This window comes from Oryx dammah, unplaced genomic scaffold (genome assembly GCF_014754425.2).
Source record: "Oryx dammah isolate SB20612 unplaced genomic scaffold, SCBI_Odam_1.1 HiC_scaffold_3, whole genome shotgun sequence".
Classification (NCBI taxonomy): Eukaryota; Metazoa; Chordata; class Mammalia; order Artiodactyla; family Bovidae; genus Oryx; species Oryx dammah.
In genome coordinates this window covers 41,995,579-42,008,291 of record NW_024070187.1, presented here as the reverse complement: position 1 = coordinate 42,008,291, position 12,713 = coordinate 41,995,579, and the positions used below count along the sequence as shown (strand labels likewise).

The 12,713-nt window shown below is 37.4% G+C and overlaps 1 non-coding gene across 1 annotated transcript; it reads left to right on the top strand.

Annotated features, from left to right (window-relative positions):
• Positions 1-1,364: 1,364 nt before the first annotated feature.
• On the top strand, positions 1,365-1,436 carry TRNAW-CCA. The gene has a single exon. It is a non-coding gene; the product is annotated as a tRNA-Trp (tRNA).
• Positions 1,437-12,713: the final 11,277 nt, after the last annotated feature.

Genomic DNA, 12,713 nt, shown 5'->3' with positions numbered 1-12,713 from the left:
TCCAACTCTTTGGGACCCTATGAATTGCAGCACGCCAGGCCTCCCTGTCCATCACCAACTCCCGGAGTTCACTCAGACTCACGTCCATCGAGTCGGTGATGCCATCCAGCCATCTCATCCTCTGTCGTCCCCTTCTCCTCCTGCCCCCAATCCCTCCCAGCATCAGAGTCTTTTCCAATGAGTCAACTCTTCACATCAGGTGGCCAAAGTACTGGAGTTTCAGCTTCAGCATCATTCCCTCCAAAGAAATCCCAGGGCTGATCTCCTTCAGAATGGACTGGTTGGATCTCCTTGCAGTCCAAGGGACTCTCAAGAGTTTTCTCCAACACCACAGTTCAAAAGCATCAATTTTTCAGCACTCAGCTTTCTTCACAGTCCAACTCTCACAGTCCAACTCTCTCATACATGACCACTGGAAAAACCATAGCCTTGACTAGATGGTCATTTGTTGGCAAAGTAATGTCTCTGCTTTTGAATATACTATCTAGGTTGGTCATATCTTTTCTTCCAAGGAGTAAGTGTCTTTTAATTTCATGGCTGTAGTCACCATCTGCAGTGATTTTGGAGCCCAAAGAAATAAAGTCTGACACTGTTTCCACTGTTTCCCCATCTATTTCCCATGAAGTGATGGGACCAGATGCCATGATCTTTGTTTTCTGAATGTTGAGCTTTAAGCCAACTTTTTCGGTCTCCTCTTTCACTTTCATCAAGAAGCTTTTTAGTTCCTCTTCACTTTCTGCCATAATGGTGGTGTCATCTGCATATCTGAGAATGGGTTAAAGATGAAAGATGACAAATAGGAAGTAGAAAGAGGACAAAGAGTGTTGCAGAATGTAAAAAGAACAGAGAGGTTGGTTCAGACTTATGCTGCAGCTTTAGTACTTAAGGAAATAAAACTGTAGAGAAAACAGAGTGGCAGATATTATAAATCTGAAGTGGAAGGAGATAATTTTGTTTGGAAGACCATGGATAATATTTTTAATGTGGTTTTTAAAGGGATATTCAGCAAATATATATTGAGTTCATCCAATATAAGGATTGTGCCTAACACAGGTCATTTATTTTTCTTGGCATTGGGGATATGGTGGGAAAAAAAAGACAGACCAGATCTTGGAAACCTCAAAAATAGCATCTGAGTGGTTAAACAATATACAAGTGAATAAAAGTGTAACCATAGTTTAAGCGATGGTGATTTAGGCTGTTTGGTAATGGGTATGGAGAAACTGAAGGAGACATAAATAACCATCTGCAGAGATACAGCATATGGAACAGCGTCCTTGTAGAGGTCACCTGACCCTTGCATGAACCTGATTCTTTCTGGATGAGTGGCTAAATTCTAAGCTCCCCTATATGAGGGATGGACTTCCCTGGTGGCTCAGAGGTTAAAGCGTCTGCCTCCAATGCGGGAGACCCAGGTTCGATCCCTGGGTCGGGAAGATCCCCTGGAGAAGGAAATGTCAATCCATTCCAGTATTATTGCCTGGAGAATCCCATGGACAGGGAAGCCTAGTAGGTTACAGTCCATGGGGTCGCAAAGAGTCGCACTCGACTGAGCGACTTCACCTCACCTCATATGAGGGATGTTCAACTTTATATTCAACCTGTTTCAGTGCATGGATTCCAGTTCAGTGGATCCAGCTATAATGTTCTAGGAAGAAATTACTTGAAAGAGTTGAAACTGGGGCTGCCCCACTTATCTTTTATAAAATAAAAAAATCCTATGCATTTAGAAAGTTGCATAATTAAATTCAAATATTGGAGTAAATATGACACCCAAATATTCTCTCTAAATTACAGTGACCACTGAACTAACCTTAAAATAATCTTGAAAGTGACAACAAAACAAAGGGTTTAAAGTCAAGATTAAACCTATATTTATCTTGGTTTATTTTATAATGAGGTGAACTTGTTTGTTATTCCCTTGAAAATCAGCTATTTGATAGCAGTACACCTTTTGAGTTATTGCATTAAGATCTTATAAATCTCTTCTCAGCCTTGCATGTGAATGATTCATAGGTGTAAAATGAAAGGGCTGGCTTATAGGAAATGGAAGAAAGTATCCATAATCCAAGTGGACATAGGCAAGAAGAATTAAATCACAGTAAGACCAACAGAAGAGACAAGATCTGAATGGGTTAAGAGAGGTTAATCAAAATGTGTTCTCACTCCAGGAGAAAAAAAAAAAGAGGAAGTGTAAAATAATTGATAGCCTCAGGAGAAATACAAAAGCTATGGGTAAAACATGCACCCTAGAAAGATCATGTTAGGAAAAATAAGGAAATCTGGATGCAATAGTTTTAAGAAAAAACTGTTGTAACAAGGGCAAAGTCAAGTAACACAAGATTGTGCTTTACTTAGGGTGTTTTAATTTTCTTCTCAATCACTCCAAGAGATTTCTTGTCTCTCCTCCTCAAGCCTCTCTTTATCTGTTTCCTATATTCAAGCTACATTGTGAGTTGATTTCTAAATGTGTTTTCAAAGTAGGTTCATCTTCACCACTTAAAGAGAGGTTTACCTGCTTTTTGCCAGACAAGCTGTTTGATCAAGTCATTTAATATCACATATTTGGAATACAGGTAATAAATGTTGAGATCAAGAGAAGTTTTACACTTAAAATGAGTGTGTTGTTGACCGACTTGTAAGAAAATGCAGTGTCCTGTTTTATTTGGGAGTTAGATGAGAGACTGGTTTTTACATCTATTTTTACGTTTGACCTCCAAGATGGTTCCAGAAGATTCCATGCAATCCACAAAAACAAATATACAAACTACAGGATAACATAAGCAAAAATTACCTGGACATTTAAACCATGATAGGTACATACAAACTCAAGTTGAGCAAACTTTTTAAACAGTAGGTAATTTTAGATACTTTTATATGACTGAAATAGTAGCTAAAGAAACATTATATTAGCATATATGGTTTAAAACTTAAATGATAGCTTGGATTTCCTCATTCATTGGTTCCCTCAAAGTTCATCTTAAACTTAGGAAAATACCAAGCTATAAAATGGGGTTAAATGGCAAAATAAACCCCATTCATGATTTGTAATTTTGCAGAAATTTTGAAGAAACATACCTAATCAAGTACCAGAAAGAAAAGCAGCTGAAGAGACATACCAATGTAATTAATATATGTTTAAATCTCTAAGCTGACTTCTGAATAAGATATCTAAACTGATAAAGCTATTTTATCTATTGTCTCACTAGATGAAACTGTAATTCAATCACAGTGTTACTGGAAGAGTCTCTTAAAGAAGTTATTTAACAGAGATATGGAAAGAAAAAATGCAAAAGCCAATTCCAAGGTAGACATTGGCTCCAGTCTGCTCTCCCTGTTTCTCAGTACGACCCCACCTAAGCTGTCTCTTTCTCCCCTAAATCCCCTTAGGCATGTAGTCTGGAAGTAGAACATCCAGTTTGGGGTAGTCAGGATCTTGTGGCTTTCTTTTCACTGAGTTTTCTAGCCTCTGTACATAAAGAAGCAATCCTGACACTGGGAACTTGATCCAAGTAGCTTAACTACCTAAGAAAGTACGCTTGGTCCCCTACCTTCTTAAAGAACTCTGTTTCAGCAAATCATTAGCAGAGACAAAGTGGAAAATTTCATATCTATAATACTGAACCAAAGAATCAAAATTCCTATTTCTGCAGGAGCTAAATTTTGAAAAATTCTATCAATAGATCTTGGAGAGAAATATGGTATATAAAAGTAGAATGGCGTGATTGCTACATTTCAGCCTCCTTCAAAATGCTGAGCTTTCCTTATCCTGATAGTTTTTCCTTCAGTGTACATGGAGTGGAAAGTAATTAAACCCTTCTGAGACAGTCAGTGAACATACTCAATAACAATCATCTTTATTTCTCCTTTCAGGACATGCATAAAGATTAAGTTTTAATGTTACTGGAAAACAAGACTATATATAACTAGCTTCCATCAGAACAATGACAACACATGGCTAGACTAACATTTCTAAAGGCATTCTGTATTCCAATTTCTAGCGATAAATGTGGTCAACTGAAACCCTGGTGTCCACAAGGATGAAAATCCAGCACTTGAGGAGATTTTGAAACCCTGAGATCTAAACCCCATATCTCATATATGAAGAATCTAGTGAGTTACATAGCTAGTTAGCTGTAGAGATGAGAAAGCAAGACAGCAGTTTCCAGACCATGGCTTTTCCTAGTCTAGTCTCCTGTCTCTCTTTGTACCTTCTCCTTGTAAAATGACTTGCACACAAAATCAGAAAAGGCATGGTGATTTTCAAAGGGTCGTATGATGCCCGTTGATCTTGGAAGATCATTATTGAGAGAAAGAAAGAGATATTCTTAATATCTGATGGGAAAAGGTTGAGTTATTAAATATGATAATCTACATAAATTTTATTAGAATACTGCCTAGCAGGCAGAAAGTCTCCCTTGCGTCCCATAACCATAATAAATGAAAACCACTATTGCCTGCTTCATCATAGTCTTTTTTCTTTTTTCTCCTTGTCCTCCCTTCCTCTCTTGCTCCCCTCCCCACTTTCTTCTTCTTCTCCTTTTTCCTCTTTATTATCCTCATCACTACCCTCATCATCCATGTTTCCTTCACTTCACAGTAGCCTTAGGACAAGGAACATGGGCAGGTGCAAGTTTCACTAGCACCAGAGTGTGGAGTTCTTCATCTGCATTTTGGACTCACTTATTAGTAGCCTTTCCCTGATTTATTTGGTCAATATAAACACATCTCCACAAATCAATATCACATTGTTAGCACCCTCAAAGCACTATTTCCTAGTGTTTGTGTTGAAATAAATGTCTTTGAAGATTTTTCTTCTTGGAAAAAATAAAAAGTTTTCCTGAAACAAGCCCTCCACCTTGAGCAAGGATGATAGAAAAGCTAACCAGACTCCTCAGAAGAGATGAACCTGAGTCTAATGCTCTCTTTGCATCTTTGGCTTCTTTGTGTGAAAAGACAATTATGACATTTCAATACTGAAATAAAATTAGTTTAGGATTCATTTCTCACTCTTGAGGAAATTATGCTCCATTTTTAACTGTGCAAGACAACTACCAATTCATCTGTGGAGTGATTGTGTTATTTTTGTGCACATACAGCTAACTGTACACAACTTCTGCTCAGGGCTTCTCTTCTTAGGTGTAACTTGGCATCCAAACTCCTGATTACAGAAACTTTTATGGAAACCTCACACACCACAATGCCAGCACTGCCAACTCCTCATATTGGTTAAATTTCTTTTAATTTTTAAATATAAATTTATTTACTTTAATTGGAGGTTAATTACTTTACAATATTGTATTGGTTTTGCAATACATCAACATGAATCCGCCTCAGGTATACACGTGTTCCCCATCCTGAACCCCCCTCCGAACTCCCTCCCCGTACCATCCCTCTGGGTCGTCCCAGTGCACCAGCCCCAAGCATCCAGTATCATGCATCGAACCTCAACTAGAACGGCATAGTTTGTTTGTATCCCATATTTGTGCCTTGTTATAAAGGATCAAATAAGAAACTTAGAGAACTATCTTATCCAGTTTAATCTAAATATTTTTATACCAAATAGAGTACGTGGAACTTCATAATATCCCTAGATAATGAATCATATATTAAGGTATTGCTTAATATATAAGTAAAGTCTAAAAACAGTATAATAAATATTAAAGACCCCAGAGTCAATGTAGTTTCACTACTCCTTAAGTGCCTCTGGCAAAGACTTAATTTAGATTTAATAAAAGGGTTATTATATTATTTATTTGATTATAAATATGCTAATGTAAATGCCATGTTATAAATACTTCTGCTAATTAAATACTAGCTGACTTATGGAGGTTTATTTAGGCGCAACTAGCAGGTTATTAAGATCTATGAGTTGAAGTTCAATAACCATGTTCTCAAGAATCCATTGATATTTAATAGGTAATAACCACATTATACTCAATGCATTGCCTTTAGATGTATTCTTTCTACCAAATGTTAGTTTAAAACTCATTATTAGTAGCATATTTACTTAGCTTTGATTATTTAAGAGATATTCATCTTAATAAAAAAGATTGCTATGCTCCAATAGATATTCATAATAATCAGTTTATATTTAATTAACATATAATAACTCCCTCATTAAACCTAAATTAAATCCTTATTTGAAATACTCAATTTAAAGTGTAACTGAAAATATTGCTGTAGAAAATTACACAGCATTTGTTGTTATTGTTGTTCAGTCACAAGTCATGTCCAACTCTTTGCAACACCATGGACTGAAGCACGCTAGGCTTCCCTGTCCTTCACCATCTTCTTGAGTTTGTTCAGACTCAGGTCCATTGAGTTGGTGATGCTATCTAACGATCTCATCCTCTGCTGGCCTTTCCTCCTTTTGCCTTCAATCCTTCCCAGCATCAGGGTCTTTTCCAATGAGTCATTTCTTCACATCAGATGGCCAAACTCCATCAGTATTTGAGCTTCAGCTTTAGCATCAGTCCTTCCAATGAATATTCATGGTTGATTTCCTTTAGCATTAACTGGTTTGAACTCCTTGCAGTCCAAGACCCTGAAAAGTCTTATCTAGCACCACATTTCGAAAGCATCAATTCTTTGGCACTCAGCCTTCTTTATGGTCCAACTCTCACATCCATACATGACTACTGGAAAAACCATAGCTTTGACTATACGGACCTTTGTGAGCAAAGTTCTGTCTTGGCTTTTTAATACGCCATGTAGGCTTATCCTAGCTTTCCTTCCAAGGAGCAAGGATCTTTTAATTTCATGGCTGCATTCACTATCCACAGTGATTTTGGAACCAAGAAAAAAAAAATCTGTCACTGTTTCCACTTTTTTCCCTTATATTTTCCACGAAGTGATGGGACTGGATGCCATGATCTTAGTTTTTTGAATGTTGAATTTTAAGCCAGCTTTTTCACTCTCCTCTTTCACCCTCATCAAGAGGCTCTTTGGTTCCTCTTCAATTTCTGCCATCAAAGAAATATCGCTACAGGAAATTACACAGCTTACCCTTTCATAAGCACAGTGAGAAATGATCCTAACCATCCAAGATGGAATTTCACAGGACATTGAAGAATGTTTATAGAGTACTCTTTAAGACCACATATATAGATCATAAAATAGGACAAAGTAAGTGACATTTCTCATTGAATTCTTAAATATTTTCTACAATCAATAAATTCTAATTAATTAGGAAGTAAATGAAATACTGAAGCATTTGATGCTCTTAAATAAGATATACCAATTAAGGTGAAAGGGAAGCTGTACCAGATATTTTTCATTTCTCCTTTCATACCCTCTCTTCACACTTCCCTATTTGTCTTTAACCCAGGTGGCTGACCTCTAAGGAATAGCTCATCAGGGTTCCTTGACCTCTAGATTCCAGTTGGGTTTGGCCAGCAGGAAGCTCCATCAAGAAATTGCAGTGAAAAGGTAGAGTTTAGGGTCTTTATCCTTTCATCTCTTGTTGCTTAGTTATGTTTGCCAATGTTTATGTTTCATTACTTAGAGCCATAGGTTCTATCTGACAGCGCTTCTGATAGCTTTAGTTCTCATTGTATTTTAGCGCCTCTTCCTTCCCTCTGCTCTTTCAGGTTTGCAGAAGGTAATGGTTTCCTATGTTTGCTAGTTGTAGGGTGTTTCTCCCTTACTGGTTCCCTTAGCCCTGCCCATATCTTTGTAAGTATTCTATTAATAAAATTATCTCCTTTTAATCTCCAGTTAATCCTTTTGACTGTGTTGTCTATTTCCATCTATTTCAGAACTTGGATTGATATACAGCATAAATTAATAAATGATAACTATAATAGTAGCAACAAACCTTTGCAAAATACTTTCATGTGTATTGTTCCATTGGATGCTAAAGAAATTTATTTTAGGCCAGACAAGTTTTCTGCACATGGTTAATAAATGGAAAAGCCAAAAATCAAATCCAGGTCCCCCGATTCTATATCCTAACTATCTTCTATTATATCAAATAACCAGAAGAATTAAATCCTAGTTTTAAATAACTTTAGTTCTACTAAAGCGGTAGTTGACAAGTTTTTGAAGCCATAGAATCCCTCTTCAAACAAAATACAAAAGATTTCAACAAATAAAACAGATAAAAGTAGAGCATCTTTGCTTGAGGTAATCTTTAGTAAAACTTTTCAGACCATGTGGAGAGGATGTCAGAAAATCCTGCTCCTGAGTTTGTCACAGTTTCCAAGCCTGCCCATGTAGAACACCCTATATCCCTGACTATAATGACTGGTTCACCAAAAATCACACCATCCAAATGTCTGATGTTTTCCCCCTATGGCTACTTTTTTTCTGGATGTCAAGCTGAAAATATAATGAAAGCCTTAGATCTATCAGTAGTTATCTCAATGTCATACAAACAAAACTAGCCAAATATAGAGAAAGCCTGAACCAAGTGGAGGGGATCAGAATGTCTTAATAAGACCCTTTGAACCTATGGATTCAACCAAGACCAAAGACAGTGCTATCTTTGGAATTAGCAGGTATGGGAATCAACCAATTCTCTTTCTGATTAAGTTAGTTTGAACTGGATTTCTATCACTCATAACCAATAAAACAGAACTTCACCAAAATTACATAAGTAGTTAGTTCAGTCCAATTCAGTTTTTCAGTTGTGTCCGACTCTTTGTGACCCCATGAATCACAGCACGCGAGGCCTCCTTGTCCATCACCAGCTCCCGGAGTTCACTCAAACTCATGTCCGTCAAGTCAGTGATGTCATTCAGCCATCTCATCCTCTGTCATCCTCTTCTCCTCCAGCCTCCCAGCATCAGGGTCTTGTCAAAGGAGTCAACTCTTCACATGAAGTGTCAAAGTATTGGAGTTTCAGCCTCAATATCAGTCCTCCAATTAACACCCAGAACTGATTTCCTTTAGGATGGACTGGTTGGATCTCCTTGCAGTCCAAGGGACTCACAAGAGTCTTCTCCAGTACCACAGTTCAAAAGCATCAATTCTTCAGTGCTCAGCTTTCTTCACAGTCCAACTCTCACATCCATACACGACCACTGGAAAAACCATAGCCTTGCCTAGACAGACCTTTCTGGCAAAGTAATGTCTGTGCTTTTTAATATGCTGTATAGGTTGGTCATAACTTTCCTTCCAAGGAGTAAGGGTCTTTTAATTTCCTGGCTGCAGTCACCATCTGCAGTGATTTTGGAGCCCCCCAAAATAAAGTCTGACACTGTTTCCCCTGTTTCCCCATCTATTTCCTATGAAGTGATGGGACCAGATGCCATGATCTTCTTTTTCTGAATGTTGAGCTTTAAGCCAACTTTTTCACTCTCCTCTTTCACTTTCATCAAGAGGCTTTTTAGTTCCTCTTCACTTTCTGCTATAAGGGTGGTGTCATCTGCATATATGAGGTTATTGATATTTCTCCCAGCTTGTGCTTCTTCCAGCCCAGCATTTCTCATGATGTACTCTGCATATAAGTTAAATAAGCAGAGTGACAACATACAGCCTTGACATACTCCTTTTCCTATTTGGAACCAGTCTGTTGTTCCATGTCCAGTTCTAACTGTTGCTTCCTGACCTGCATATAGGTTTCTCAAGAGGCAGGTCAGGTGGTCTGGTATTCCCATCTCTTTCAGAATTTTCCACAGTTGATTGTGATCCACACAGTCAAAGGCTTTGGCATAGTCAGTAAAGCAGAAATAAATGTTTTTCTGGAACTCTCTTGCTTTTTCCATGATCCAGCAGATGCTGGCAATTTGATCTCTGGTTCCTCTGCCTTTTCTAAAACCAGCTTGAACATCTAGAAGTTCACAATTCATGTATTGCTGAAGCCTGGCTTGGAGAATTTTGAGCATTACTTTACTAGTGTGTGAGATGAGTGCAATTGTGCAGTAGTTTGAGCATTCTTTGGCATTGCCTTTCTTAGGGATTGGAATGAAAACTGACCTTTTCCAGTCCTGTGTCCACTGCTGAGTTTTCCAAATTTGTTGGCATATTGAGTGCAGCACTTTCACAGCATCATCTTTCAGGATTTGAAAGAGCTCCACTGGAATTCCATCACTTCCACTAGCTTTGTTCGTAGTGATGTTTTCTAAGGCCCAATTGACTTCACATTCCAGGATGTCTGGCTCTAGGTGAGTTATTACACCATCGTGATTATCTGGGTTGTGATGATCTTTTTTGTACAGTTCTTCTGTGTATTCTTGCCACCTCTTCTTAATAGCTTCTGCTTCTGTTAGGTCCATGCCATTTTTGTCCTTTATCAAGCCCATCTTTGCATGAAATATTCCCTTGGTGTCTCTAATTTTCTTGAAGAGATCTCTAGTCTTTCCCATTCTGTTGTTTTCCTCTATTTCTTTGCATTGATCACTGAGGAAGGCTTTCATATGTTTCCTTGCTATTCTTTGGAACTCTGCATTCAGATGGGACTATCTTTCCTTTTCTCCTTTGTCCTTTTTTCCTTTCGCTTCTCTTCTTTTCACAGCTATTTGTAAGGCCTCCCCAGACAGCCATTTTGCTTTTTTGCATTTCTTTTCCATGGGGATGGTCTGGATTCCTGTTTCCTGTACAATGTCACGAACCTCCATCCATAGTTCATCAGGCACTCTGTCTATCAGATCTAGTCCCTTAAATCTATTTCTCACTTCCACTGTATAGTCATAAAGGATATGATTTAGGTCATATCTGAATGGTCTAGTGGTTTTCCCTACTTCCTTCAATTTCAGTCTGAATTTGGCAATAAGGAGTTCATGATCTGAGCCACAGTCAGCTCCTGATCTTGTTTTTGCTGACAGCATAGACCTTCTCCATCTTTGGCTGCAAAGAATATAATCAATCTGATTTCAGTTTTGGCCATCTGGTGATGTCCATGTGTAGAATCTTCTCTTGTGTTATTGGAAGAGGGTGTTTGCTATGACCAGTGCATTCTCTTGGAAGAACTCTATTAGCATTTGCCCTGCTTCATTCCATATTCCAAGGCCAAATTTGCCTGTTACTCTAGGTGTTTCTTGACTTCCTACTTTTCCATTCCAGTCCCCTATAATGAAAAGGATATCTTTTTTGGGTATTAGTTCTAAGAGGTCTTGTAGGTCTTCATAGAACCGTTCAACTTCAACTTCTTCAGCTTTACTGGTTGGGGCATAGGCTTGGATCACCGTGATACTGAATGGTTTGCCTTGGAAACTAACAGAGATCATCCTGTTGTTTTTGAGAGTGCATCCAAGTACTGCATTTCAGACTCTTTTGTTGACCACGATGGCTACTCCATTTCTTCTACGGTTGGTTAGTTAGTTAGGTAATTAGTTAGTTCAGTAGTGACTTATTTGTTATCCAAAAGGCATGATTGTCCATGACTTGGAGCTTTATCTGGAGATTTGATGGCTCATTACAATATAGATTATTCTTGATGGTAGTTAATTTGATCTTTGTAAAGAATTAATGCAAAAGAAAATTTTTCAAAATATACATAACTGTTTTGTGGAGAGTCAAAAGAGCACTAAGACTCCAACTTTGTATCTGTACCCTTTGCAAATATTCTCCTATTCTGAACTATAATTCCTCACCAACCAACAAGTTAATATTACCAATCTTGCTTTTTTCACAGGGTTATTGTGAAGCTCAAATTAAAATTTTTATAATGTAGCAAATGTATTGTACAAAATGTAAGGCAAGCTGTTAGTAGTTTACCAAATGTCCATTTTAATTATTTTCAATATTTTTATGCATAAAAGCATATCAGATTATATTTCTGTGCCATATATTTCAAAGTAGATGGTTTAAAAAATATGTCACTATTTTTTTTAAAGTATGAATCCTGTAGTTAATGTTGTTAAAGCATTTTACAAATGTTAACGATTAAGCCTTCTTAACAGTCCTCTGACACATCAGTGTTGTAAAGGGGAAAACTTTCACTGCTGTAATCCAGACTTGTATTTATTTTTTAGATTTTAAAAATTCACTTAGGGAAACTCTGGACATTAAAAATCAATTTAAAGTACAATTAAACTATTAGTGTATCCAGAAGAGACCAATAGCAACATTAAACCATGTCTGTTCTTGGGCCAAATGAGTGGGGCATACAGGCAAATATCCAGACACTTAGACCATAATGGCCTAAAATGTCAACTATGGGAACAGAAAAAAGATGGACAGACTGCAGTTTTCCAAACTAACTCTTCTGAAAAAAATCCATGTACATATTTTTCTACCTCCACATGCCTAAATAAACCCAACTCTGTCTTTGTTTTGTTTTATAAGCCAAAAGCTCAGTTGGTATGTGATAGGTAATAGCCACCTTATACTTGAGGTATTGCATTTAGATATCTTATACCTATTGAATTTTTAAACTAATTATTGGTAAATTTATCTTTTACAATCAAAGTATATTTCCATCTTGCAACCTCATCTACCCACATAGTATAAACATTCTTACTGTCAAACTGGGATTTCCTTCCGCTCGACACAGATCACATATTTGTCCGAAGCATGAGTGAGCCCAAATTTAAAGCTCATTCCACCATCCTGGCTCCACCTCCTACGGGGAAAGAAAACAATTATTACTGTTTGCTGGCTTTTGATGACCTAAAAAATACTTTCTTAGTAGATAAAATTAAAATTGGCACGTTTCTTTGGATTATTTGCATATTCTACACATAGATAGCATATTAAAAAGCAGAGACATTACTTTGCCAACAAAGGTCCGTCTAGTCAAGGCTATGGTTTTTCCAGTGGCCATGTAT